Here is a 13,370-nt window from a genome sequence, read left to right as displayed (position 1 = left end):
ATATTTTAGATCATCCCTATAGGATCCAGGCCGGGTTCTTTACAGATTGCTGCCCAAAGACCACCTTCCACATTTAATCTTCAGAGACTTTTTATTTGTATTTTTGTATTATTGCAACATTACCTACTATTTTTATTTAGGTGTGATATCTAGCATAAATTTTGATTTAAAGTAATAATTTTATTGATTTATTGTTCACCACACAAACTTACTAGGTTTGATATATTGATATCACTTAGGGCGCCCCCTATCATATAAGAATGTTGTATCACATTTGCTGTCTATTTGGCTATTAGGGGTTAATAATTGTTTCTTAATAGAATTGGAAAAAATATATATTTTAAAGTCAATTTTGCTCGACACAGGGCAGAAACGTTTAATCCAATGTAGGAATTGTAATGTAATCTCTTGTCAAATAAAACTCTTATTGAGTGGGAGCTGAGTACAGACGGTTCAGTTATCCATCTTCCAGATGAAGAACAGAGTACAGACGGTCCAGTTAGCCATCTTCCAGATGAAGAACAGAGTACAGACGGTCCAGTTATCCATCTTGCAGAAGAAGTACAGAGTACAGACGGTCCAGTTATCCATCTTCCAGATGAAGAACAGAGTACAGACGGTCCAGTTATCCATCTTGCAGAAGAAGAACAGAGTACAAACGGTCCAGTTATCCATCTTGCAGATGAAGAACAGAGTACAGATGGTCCAGTTATCCATCTTCCAGATGAAAAGAGTACAGATGGTCCAGTTATCCATCTTGCAGATGAAGAACAGAGTACAGACGGTCCAGTTATCCATCTTCCAGATGAAGAACAGAATACAGACGATCCAGTTATTCATCTTCCAGATGAAGAACAGAATACAGACAACCCAGTTATCCATCTTCCAGATGAAGAACAGAATACAGACAACCCAGTTATCCATCTTCCAGATGAAGAACAGAGTACAGACGGTCCAGTTATCCATCTTCCAGATGAAGAACAGAGTACAGATGGTCCAGTTATCCATCTTGCAGAAGAAGAACAGAGTACAGACGGTCCAGTTATCCATCTTCCAGATGAAGAACAGAGTACAGACGGTCCAGTTATCCATCTTGCAGAAGAAGAACAGAGTACAAACGGTCCAGTTATCCATCTTGCAGATGAAGAACAGAGTACAGACGGTCCAGTTATCCATCTTCCAGATGAAGAACAGAGTACAGATGGTCCAGTTATCCATCTTGCAGATGAAGAACAGAGTACAGACGGTCCAGTTATCCAACTTCCAGATGAAGAACAGAATACAGACGATCCAGTTATTCATCTTCCAGATATAGAACAGAGTACAGACGGTCCAGTTATTCATCTTCCAGATGAAGAACAGAATACAGACGATCCAGTTATCCATCTTCCAGATGAAGAACAGAATACAGACGATCCAGTTATCCATCTTCCAGATGAAGAACAGAATACAGACGATCCAGTTATCCATCTTCCAGATGAAGAACAGAGTACAGACGGTTTAGTTATCCATCTTCCAGATGAAGAACAGAGTACAGACGGTCCAGTTATCCATCTTCCAGATGAAGAACAGAGTACAGACGGTCCAGTTATCCATCTTCCAGATGAAGAACAGAGTACAGACGGTCCAGTTATCCATCTTCCAGATGAAGAACAGAATACAGACGATCCAGTTATCCATCTTCCAGATGAAGAACAGAATACAGACGATCCAGTTATCCATCTTCCAGATGAAGAACAGAGCACAGATGGTCCAGTTATTCATCTTCCAGATGAAGAACAGAGTACAGACGGTCCAGTTATCCATCTTCCAGATGAAGAACAGAGTACAGATGGTCCAGTTATCCATCTTGCAGAAGAAGAACAGAGTACAGGCGGTCCAGTTATCCATCTTCCAGATGAAAAACAGAGTACAGATGGTCCAGTTATCCATCTTGCAGAAGAAGAACAGAGTACAGACAGTCCAGTTATCCATCTTCCAGATGAAGAACAGAGTACAGACAGTCCAGTTATCCATCTTACAGATGAAGAACAGAGTACAGATGGTCCAGTTATCCATCTTGCAGATGAAGAACAGAGTATAGACGGTCCAGTTATCCATCTTCCAGATGAAGAACAGAATACAGACGATCCAGTTATCCATCTTCCAGATGAAGAACAGAATACAGACGATCCAGTTATCCATCTTCCAGATGAAGAACAGAGTACAGACGGTCCAGTTATCCATCTTCCAGATGAAGAACAGAGTACAGATGGTCCAGTTATCCATCTTCCAGATGAAGAACAGAGTACAGACGATCCAGTTATCCATCTTCCAGATATAGAACAGAGTACAGACGGTCCAGTTATTCATCTTCCAGATGAAGAACAGAATACAGACGATCCAGTTATCCATCTTCCAGATGAAGAACAGAATACAGACGATCCAGTTATCCATCTTCCAGATGAAGAACAGAATACAGACGATCCAGTTATCCATCTTCCAGATGAAGAACAGAGTACAGACGGTTTAGTTATCCATCTTCCAGATGAAGAACAGAGTACAGACGGTCCAGTTATCCATCTTCCAGATGAAGAACAGAGTACAGACGGTCCAGTTATCCATCTTCCAGATGAAGAACAGAGTACAGACGGTCCAGTTATCCATCTTCCAGATGAAGAACAGAATACAGACAATCCAGTTATCCATCTTCCAGATGAAGAACAGAGCACAGATGGTCCAGTTATTCATCTTCCAGATGAAGAACAGAGTACAGACGGTCCAGTTATCCATCTTCCAGATGAAGAACAGAGTACAGATGGTCCAGTTATCCATCTTGCAGAAGAAGAACAGAGTACAGGCGGTCCAGTTATCCATCTTCCAGATGAAAAACAGAGTACAGATGGTCCAGTTATCCATCTTGCAGAAGAAGAACAGAGTACAGACAGTCCAGTTATCCATCTTCCAGATGAAGAACAGAGTACAGACAGTCCAGTTATCCATCTTACAGATGAAGAACAGAGTACAGACGGTCCAGTTATCCATCTTCCAGATGAAGAACAGAATACAGACGATCCAGTTATCCATCTTCCAGATGAAGAACAGAATACAGACGATCCAGTTATCCATCTTCCAGATGAAGAACAGAGTACAGACGGTCCAGTTATCCATCTTCCAGATGAAGAACAGAATACAGACGATCCAGTTATCCATCTTCCAGATGAAGAACAGAATACAGACGATCCAGTTATCCATCTTCCAGATGAAGAACAGAATACAGACGATCCAGTTATCCATCTTCCAGATGAAGAACAGAGTACAGACGGTCCAGTTATCCATCTTCCAGATGAAGAACAGAGTACAGATGGTCCAGTTATCCATCTTCCAGATGAAGAACAGAGTACAGACGATCCAGTTATCCATCTTCCAGATGAAGAACAGAATACAGACGATCCAGTTATCCATCTTCCAGATGAAGAACAGAATACAGACGATCCAGTTATCCATTTTCCAGATGAAGAACAGAGTACAGACGGTCCAGTTATCCATCTTCCAGATGAAGAACAGAGTACAGACGGTCCAGTTAGCCATCTTCCAGATGAAGAACAGAGTACAGACGGTCCAGTTATCCATCTTGCAGAAGAAGTACAGAGTACAGACGGTCCAGTTATCCATCTTCCAGATGAAGAACAGAGTACAGACGGTTCAGTTATCCATCTTGCAGAAGAAGAACAGAGTACAAACGGTCCAGTTATCCATCTTGCAGATGAAGAACAGAGTACAGACGGTCCAGTTATCCATCTTCCAGATGAAAAGAGTACAGATGGTCCAGTTATCCATCTTGCAGATGAAGAACAGAGTACAGACGGTCCAGTTATCCATCTTCCAGATGAAGAACAGAATACAGACGATCCAGTTATCCATTTTCCAGATGAAGAACAGAATACAGACGACCAAGTTATCCATCTTCCAGATGAAGAACAGAATACAGACGATCCAGTTATCCATCTTCCAGATGAAGAACAGAGTACAGACGGTCCAGTTATCCATCTTCCAGATGAAGAACAGAGTACAGATGGTCCAGTTATCCATCTTGCAGAAGAAGAACAGAGTACAGAAGGTCCAGTTATCCATCTTGCAGATGAAGAACAGAGTACAGACGGTCCAGTTATCCATCTTCCAGATGAAGAACAGAGTACAGATGGTCCAGTTATCCATTTTGCAGATGAAGAACAGAGTACAGACGGCCCAGTTATCCATCTTCCAGATGAAGAACAGAATACAGACGATCCAGTTATCCATCTTCCAGATGAGGAACAGAATACAGACAATCCAGTTATCCATCTTCCAGATGAAGAACAGAATACAGACAATCCAGTTATCCATCTTCCAGATGAAGAACAGAGTACAGACGGTCTAGTTATCCATCTTCCAGATGAAGAACAGAGTACAGACGGTCCAGTTATCCATCTTCCAGATGAAGAACAGAGTACAGACGGTCCAGTTATCCATCTTCCAGATGAAGAACAGAGTACAGACGGTCCAGTCATCCATCTTCCAGATGAAGAACAGAATACAGACAATCCAGTTATCCATCTTCCAGATGAAGAACAGAGTACAGATGGTCCAGTTATTCATCTTCCAGATGAAGAACAGAGTACAGACGGTCCAGTTATCCATCTTCCAGATGAAGAACAGAGTACAGACGGTGCAGTTATCCATCTTCCAGATGAAGAACAGAGTATAGACGGTCCAGTTATCCATCTTCCAGATGAAGAACAGAATACAGACGATCCAGTTATCCATCTTCCAGATGAAGAACAGAATACAGACGATCCAGTTATCCATCTTCCAGATGAAGAACAGAGTACAGACGGTCCAGTTATCCATCTTCCAGATGAAGAACAGAGTACAGATGGTCCAGTTATCCATCTTCCAGATGTAGAACAGAGTACAGACGGTCCAGTTATCCATCTTCCAGATGAAGAACAGAGTACAGACGGTGCAGTTATCCATCTTCCAGATGAAGAACAGAGTACAGACGGTGCAGTTATCCATCTTCCAGATGAAGAACAGAGTACAGACGTTCCAGTTATCCATCTTCCAGATGAAGAACAGAGTACAGATGGTCCAGTTATCCATCTTCCAGATGAAGAACAGAGTACAGATGGTCCAGTTATCCATTTTGCAGATGAAGAACAGAGTACAGACGGCCCAGTTATCCATCTTCCAGATGAAGAACAGAATACAGACGATCCAGTTATCCATCTTCCAGATGAGGAACAGAATACAGACAATCCAGTTATCCATCTTCCAGATGAAGAACAGAATACAGACAATCCAGTTATCCATCTTCCAGATGAAGAACAGAGTACAGACGGTCTAGTTATCCATCTTCCAGATGAAGAACAGAGTACAGACGGTCCAGTTATCCATCTTCCAGATGAAGAACAGAGTACAGACGGTCCAGTTATCCATCTTCCAGATGAAGAACAGAGTACAGACGGTCCAGTCATCCATCTTCCAGATGAAGAACAGAATACAGACAATCCAGTTATCCATCTTCCAGATGAAGAACAGAGTACAGATGGTCCAGTTATTCATCTTCCAGATGAAGAACAGAGTACAGACGGTCCAGTTATCCATCTTCCAGATGAAGAACAGAGTACAGACGGTGCAGTTATCCATCTTCCAGATGAAGAACAGAGTATAGACGGTCCAGTTATCCATCTTCCAGATGAAGAACAGAATACAGACGATCCAGTTATCCATCTTCCAGATGAAGAACAGAATACAGACGATCCAGTTATCCATCTTCCAGATGAAGAACAGAGTACAGACGGTCCAGTTATCCATCTTCCAGATGAAGAACAGAGTACAGATGGTCCAGTTATCCATCTTCCAGATGTAGAACAGAGTACAGACGGTCCAGTTATCCATCTTCCAGATGAAGAACAGAGTACAGACGGTGCAGTTATCCATCTTCCAGATGAAGAACAGAGTACAGACGGTCCAGTTATCCATCTTCCAGATGAAGAACAGAGTACAGACGTTCCAGTTATCCATCTTCCAGATGAAGAACAGAGTACAGATGGTCCAGTTATCCATCTTCCAGATGAAGAACAGAGTACAGACGGTCCAGTTATCCATCTTCCAGATGAAGAACAGAATACAGACGGTCCAGTTATCCATCTTCCAGATGAAGAACAGAATACAGACGGTCCAGTTATCCATCTTCCAGATGAAGAACAGAGTACAGATGGTCCAGTTATCCATCTTGCAGAAGAAGAACAGAGTACAGATGGTCCAGTTATCCATCTTCCAGATGAAGAACAGAGTACAGACGGTCCAGTTATCCATCTTCCAGATGAAGAACAGAGTACAGATGGTCCAGTTATCCATCTTGCAGATGAAGAACAGAGTACAGACGGTCAAGTTATCCTTCTTGCAGAAGAAGAACAGAGTACAGACGGTCCAGTTATCCATCTTGCAGAAGAAGAACAGAGTACAGACGGTCCAGTTATCCATCTTGCAGAAGAAGAACAGATTACAGATCCAAAAACACATCCTCCAGATAAAGAGCAACTCAACACTTCAGATGATCCTGCATGCTGGCCAGAATACATCAGTCAAAATATAAGAGATTATCTAGTACAAAAAGGTCCACAAAAAATTACACAGGAGGACTTTCCAACAAATAAAAATGGACAACATTTGTCTAAAGTTCTTTGTAAAAGAAAACTCTCAAATGGTGAGATAATTTATCGTAATTGGTTTGTGTATTCAGTGAGTTCTGACCAAATATTTTGTTTTTACTGTCGGTTATTTGGTAGTAAGTGCCAAAGTGCTTTGTCTTCTAGAGGGTTTAACAACTGGAAAAATGCTCATGTTAGATTATCTGATCATGAAAATTACCCACTTAAATACATTGCTGCATTGTTCTATGCTTCAAAAAAGGCTCTTAGCAGAGGAAACAATAGATAAGATGCAAGTTCAGATTATTAATAAGGAAAAGCAACAATGGCATCAAGTATTTGACTGATTGTTTTCCATTGTACAGTATTTCTCAGAAAGAAATTTAGCTTTCAGAGGTTCTGTTGACCAACTTGGTAGCCCACACAATGGTAATTTTCTGGGTTTAGTAGAATTAATTGGTAAATTTGATCTTGTGATACAGGAACACATTAGAAAGGTTTCAGATGACAAAATTCATGACCACTATCTCGGTGAAACTATTCAAAATTAGTTACTTAGAGTTATTGAAAATGCAGTTAGAAACATAATAAACCGTGTAAAAGCTGCAAAATATTATGCAATATTTATATATATAAATGATATATTTATATATATTCAAAGTCATCAACAGCAAATGTCCCTAACAATTAGATATGTTTCTGATGGCAGTCTAGACAATGTATCAAGTGGCGTTTATGAGCATTTCATAAAATGTATAACAGTTGAATCCAGTACTGGTGAATATCTCTTTAATGCAGTCAAAAAGGAAATTGAAAATTTAGATTTTGACATTCAAGATATAAGAGGTCAAGGCTACGACAATGGCCCCAATATGAAGGGAAAATAACAGGGTGTTCAAGCTCATTTGCTAAAAGTAAATCCACAGGCATTTTTCACACCTTGTGCCTGTCATAATTGTAATTTAGTTTTGTGTGACATGGAAAAAACATGTTCTGAGGCTGTGACCTTTTTTGGCATACTTCAGAGGATATTTACTTTGTTTTCAGCATCAACAAAAAGATGGGCAGTTTTACAGAACTGTGTAGCTAGACTTACTGTCAAACCCCTTAGTGAAACAAGGTGGGAGTGTCGCATTGATAGCGTTAAAGCTATATGATTTCAAGCTGTGGAAATATATGATGCTCTTGTGGAAATAGCTGAGACATCAGATGATTCTGTATGTAGAAGAGAAGCAGAATCATTGGCTAATCACCTGAAAGATTACACATTTGTTGTTTCATTAGTTCTTTGGTATAATCTGTTGTACAAAGTCAACCTTATAAGTAAGGGATTGCAAATGGAAACAATAGATATATCTACTGGCCAGTCAACATTTGAAAAACTCCTCAGTTGGTTAAAAGAATATAGAGAAAAGGGTTTTGACCAGACACTCATAGATGCTAATGAGCTTGCTGATGCTCTAAAGTTAGATAATTTACAAGAAAAAGATTAAAGAAAAGAAAATGCCATTTCAGTTAGAGTCTCTAGATGAGCCATTTGTTGATGCTAAGGAAGAATTTAGAGTTCAATGTTTTAATCAAATATGCGATAAGGCAATTCAATCTTTGCAGCCACGTTTTGCTCAAATTAAAAAACATTTTGAGCTTTTTGGATTTTTATTTAAATTCCATGAATATTCCAAAGAAGAAATAAAAGTGCATACGGCTCATCTACAAGCTGCACTTACCAAAAGAAAACTGCTTATGCCTCAGTGGAAACATCTAAAATCAAAGATATTGATGGTCTTATGCTTGTTGAAGAGATGGAGGCTATGAGGCCTGTAATTCCATCAGATTTCATGGGTAAGCCATTTAAAACTTCTAGATTTTATTTCAAATAATGACATATCCTCCTGCTGCCAAAATTTGTTTATTGCTCTAAGAATATTGTTAGCAATCCCTGTAACTGTTGCGTCAGGAGAAAGAAGCTTTTCAAAACTGAAGTTAATTAAAAATTATTTGAGGTCCAATATGGGACAAGATAGGCTAAATGATCTAGCAGGATTGTCAATTGAAGTTGAAGAAGCCAGAGGGCTAACTTTTTAACCACTTTTAAAGGAGTTTGCAGAAAAGAAAGCCAGAAAAATTAGTCTTTAAACAATTCTAAATAACTTTTAAACAAATACTGTGTTTGGCTGTATATGGTAATATTTTTATTTGTTTTTTTTTATAAAAATATTTTAGGCGAAATACACAGTTCACAAATAAACTGTCACTGACATTGGTTGACTGTTTTTTTGTTGTTATATACAAACAAAATGCCTATTTAAAGGGACATGAAACCCAAAAAAATTCTTTCATGATTCAGATAGAAAATACAATTTTAAACAACTTTTTAAATTACTTCTATTATCTATTCTGTTTCATTCTCTTGGTATAATTTGTTGAAGGAGCAGCAATGCACTACTAGTTTCTAACTTAACACATGGGCGAGCCAATCACATACATTCAATATATACATGCAGCCACCAATCAACAGCTAGAACCTAGTTTCTCTGCTGCTCATGAACTTGCCTAGATAAACCTTTTAGCAAATGATAACAAGAGAAGGAAGCAAATTAAATAATAGAAGTAAATTGGAAAGTTGTTTAAAATTGTATTCTCTATCTGAATCATGAAATAATTGTTTTGGGTTTTATGTCCCTTTAAGCTGAACTCTCATGGATGACTGATAGTAGCATACTTCTTGTTGTAGTTATATTGTAGGAATAGCAATTCCACTATGAAAGGTTGTTTGTGGATTAATATATAGAATTCAGTTTTAATTGATTTTTTTAATGTAAAACAGGGCAGGTAGTCTTCAAACATTTTTGTTTTCAATTGTACAGTATTTTTCTGAATCAATTTTAATTTTTTCAGTTTCTGTTGGGCATCTTGGTTGCCCATGCAACAAACGTGTTTTTTTATGGGTTTAGTAGAACTGCTTGGGAAGTTTTTATCTTGTGATACAAGAACACATTAGGAAGGCCACAAATGACCCAATTCATGATCCCTATCCGTGTAAAACTGTTGCAAGCTAGATTATGAGGCCTATTTATGATATATCTGTCTGACCTGATCCAACAGTGCGGATCAGGTCCGCCAGACATCACTGAATGCGGAGAACAATACGCTCGCCGTATTCAGCATTGCACCAGCAGCTCTTGTGAGCTGCTGGTGCAACGCCGCCCCCCTGCAGACTCGCGGCCAATCGGCTGCCAGCAGGGGGTGTCAATCAACCCGATCGTACGTATTCTTTAGACCGCTGCTTCATAACTGCGGAGCTTGATAGATGGGCCCCAATGTATCAGCAGTTATTTAAGAGCATTTTCAAAAAACTATACTTGTTAAATCCACACCAACTAAATCTCTTTAATGCAGTCCAAAATAAAATTGGTTTATTGTTCACACTTTGTACCTGTCATCATCATAGTTATATTCTAGTGTTGTGTAATATGGCAAAACTTGTTCTAAGGCTGTAAGATTTTCTATCATTATTTTTAATTATATTAAACTGATGACTTATGTCTCACTTCTTGTTCTCTTTATATTAGATTAATTGCACTCTCAAAGTATCTTAGTGGTTCAATATATATTTTGAGGTCCCTTTTTAAGGGAATTGTTTGAATAACTGGTCAGGTAGTCTTCAAACCATTATCCATTTGTAACCTGTAAAGTATCTGTGCTTGCCTTTCTTTATCTTATCAATTTTGACATCATTCCAACAATCAACAGCTCAACTCTCAGTGATTTAAAACGATGCTGGCATACTTCTTGTTCTCTTTCTATTGGGGTAATTGCCCTCTCAAAGGTTCTTCTTAGTGGTTCAATATATATTTTGAGGTCCCTTTTTAAGGGAATTGTTTGAATAACTGGTCAGGTAGTCTTCAAACCATTATCCATTTGTAACCTGTAAAGTATCTGTGCTTGCCTTTCTTTATCTTATCAATTTTGTCATCATTCCAACAATCAACAGCTCAACTCTCAGTGATTTAAAACGATGCTGTCATACGTCTTGTTCTTGTTCTTTTTCTATTGGGGTAATTGCCCTCTCAAAGGTTCTTCTTAGTGGTTCAATATATATTTTGAGGTTCCTTTTGAAGGGAATTGTTTGAAAAACAGGTCAAGTAGGTCTGGATTTTTGATGCAGCATGATATAGTGCCATCTTGTTTGTTCTTGTTTGCCAACTTAGCATTTTGCCAAGTACAAACTGGTTGGTCAGGTACAGTGACAATTCATTGGGAAAAGGCACATCCATTGGCAGTACAGTGATCTTGCTGATGGTCAGGGTTGCTGCAATTAGTGAGTAAGAAAATGAACAGATGCAAAATGGTTGTGTGGTGTAAATTTGTGGATATAAAAACGATTAGTTTAAGAAATCACTTAATTTTTTTTATAAATAGAAGTTGGCAACCCTAATTTTGGAGTTTATTAAGATGGATTGGCACAGTGATACAAGAACACATTAGTAAGGACAGAAATGACCAAATTCACTATGATCACTATCGATCTGGGTCAAACTGTTGCAATCTAGATAATGTATTATTAGCAGCAGAAGTTTAAGAGCTTTAAAACAAATCTCTACCTGTAAAATACACAACTAAATCTCTTCAATGCAGTCAAAAATAAAATAAGTTTATTGTTCACACTTTGTGCCTGTCATCATCATAGTTATTGAAATAATTACAAAGGAAGTCAGCACCTCTCACAAAGTTACCTGAAAAAGGGGTTAGCCAGGTCCCAATATCACACTTCAAAATTCAAACAGATTTCCAGCCTCCAAGTTATAGTTAAAAGACCTTTATTCTTTTATTCAGGGTCCATAATGCAAAAAAAACAACAATTGGTTCTTAGTCATGTCCTAAGACTAAGAACCAATTGCTGGTTTGAAACGTTGTTGTTTTTTTGCATTATGGACCCTGTATAAAAGAATAAAGGTCTTTTAACTATAACTTGGAGGCTGGAAATCCGTTTGAATTTTGAATCATCATAGTTATATTTTAGTGTTGTGTAATATGGCTAAACTTGTTCTAAAGCTGTCAGCTTTTCGGGAATAATTTAAATGATATTAAAATGACCGTCATACTTCCTGTTCTCTTTATATTGGGGTAATTGCCCTCTAAAAAGTTCTTAGTGGTTCAATATATATTTTGAGGTCCCTTTTTAAGGGAATTGTTTAAAAAACTGGTCAGGTAGTCTTGAAACCTGTAAAGTACATGTCCTTGCCTATCTTTATCTTATCTATTTTGTCATCATTTCAACAATCAACAGCTCAACTCTTAGTGATTTAAATGGAAAATTAAAGGGAAAGAAAACAGTAATGCACATTGCTAAACGCATAAACATAGCTCAATTGTTTGGAAGTTTTATAGTTAGGGTTTCTGTTTAAAGATTTTGTTTTGGGAAAATGAGAGTATGTGGAGAGAATTGTCTCACTGTACTGGGCATGTATTATATTGTGTCTGGCGTTATACTGTTGTATTGCATTGTTTCTAAACCGCGGTCCTCAAATACCCCCAACAGGCCAGGTTTTCATTACTGCTGAATAAGAGCACAGGTGAAATAATCAGCTGATAGGTGAGAGCAGGTTAGTAACCATGGTGTTACTGATCAACTGAATACTTCCCCTGTGCACTGATTGAGCTATAATGAAAACCTGCCTTGTTGGGGGTACTTGAGAAACACTGTTGTATTGGATATAGATAAATTTAATGTATTATTATCAGGTATTTGTAGAGCGACAACAGATTCCGCAGCGCTGTAAACATAGTCGATGTACAGGATAGCTTTTGTAGGGGTCTAGTGGGTAGAGGAATGACTGCACTGATTGCATCAAGGAAAATTCCCACTTCATTGTGATATACCTGGAAGAATACCCATAAAAGTACCCACAGTGTTTTAGGATAATCCATTCCCTTTATCATTTGTAAAGTGGAAAGTTATATTATTATTATTATTATTATTATGGGTATCTTTTTGAATCCCTATCTGTTTGCATGTACACTAGATAAAAACTTTAAAACAAGCCAGCCCTCCCCTGTATATAGAAATATTGCACAGGGAAGTGCTTCGGGTTCCTGTGCCTGAGAAAGAAGTGGGAGGTAATTTCCACCCATTACTACACCCAGCTATTCACTCTATATCTCATTGCAGACAAATACTTGGGAAAGCAAATGAAAGTCAGCTGCTCAGCTGTTCAGATAACCTAGACGCAAAACCCTATTAACCCCTTCACGCTGTTAGGACGTTTTATGCCATCCTAACAGCGCTCTGCTTTAACACCGTTATGACAGCATGGAACATCCTACTGCAACCTGGGGGTATCTAGATGCGTAGGCAGTCACCCATAATCCGTTCCAGGCCTTGAAATCATGTGATTGCATCAACAATTTAATTTTTACTAATAGTGTTTACATCAGGACTTTGTTCCGATGTTAATACTATTGTACCGGCATGAAGGGGTTAAAGGGGGTGCGTTCCTGTTTTGAAAGGAAGCATTTTTGTAACACACATAAATTAGCAAAAATGCTTCTAGCTCCATTTATCAATTGCCAAGTGGATAGGGTTGCCACCTCTTCTGGGGGGAAAATACCGGCCATGCTCATTAGCATAAATTTGCAAAAAGAATTATACATCATAAAATAGAAACTAAAGCTGCTAGGACTGATTTTTAATGG

This window comes from Bombina bombina, chromosome 10 (assembly GCF_027579735.1).
Source record: "Bombina bombina isolate aBomBom1 chromosome 10, aBomBom1.pri, whole genome shotgun sequence".
Taxonomy (NCBI): domain Eukaryota; kingdom Metazoa; phylum Chordata; class Amphibia; order Anura; family Bombinatoridae; genus Bombina; species Bombina bombina.
The sequence above is the reverse complement of the archived record's forward strand: the minus strand, read 5'-3'. Positions refer to the sequence as shown.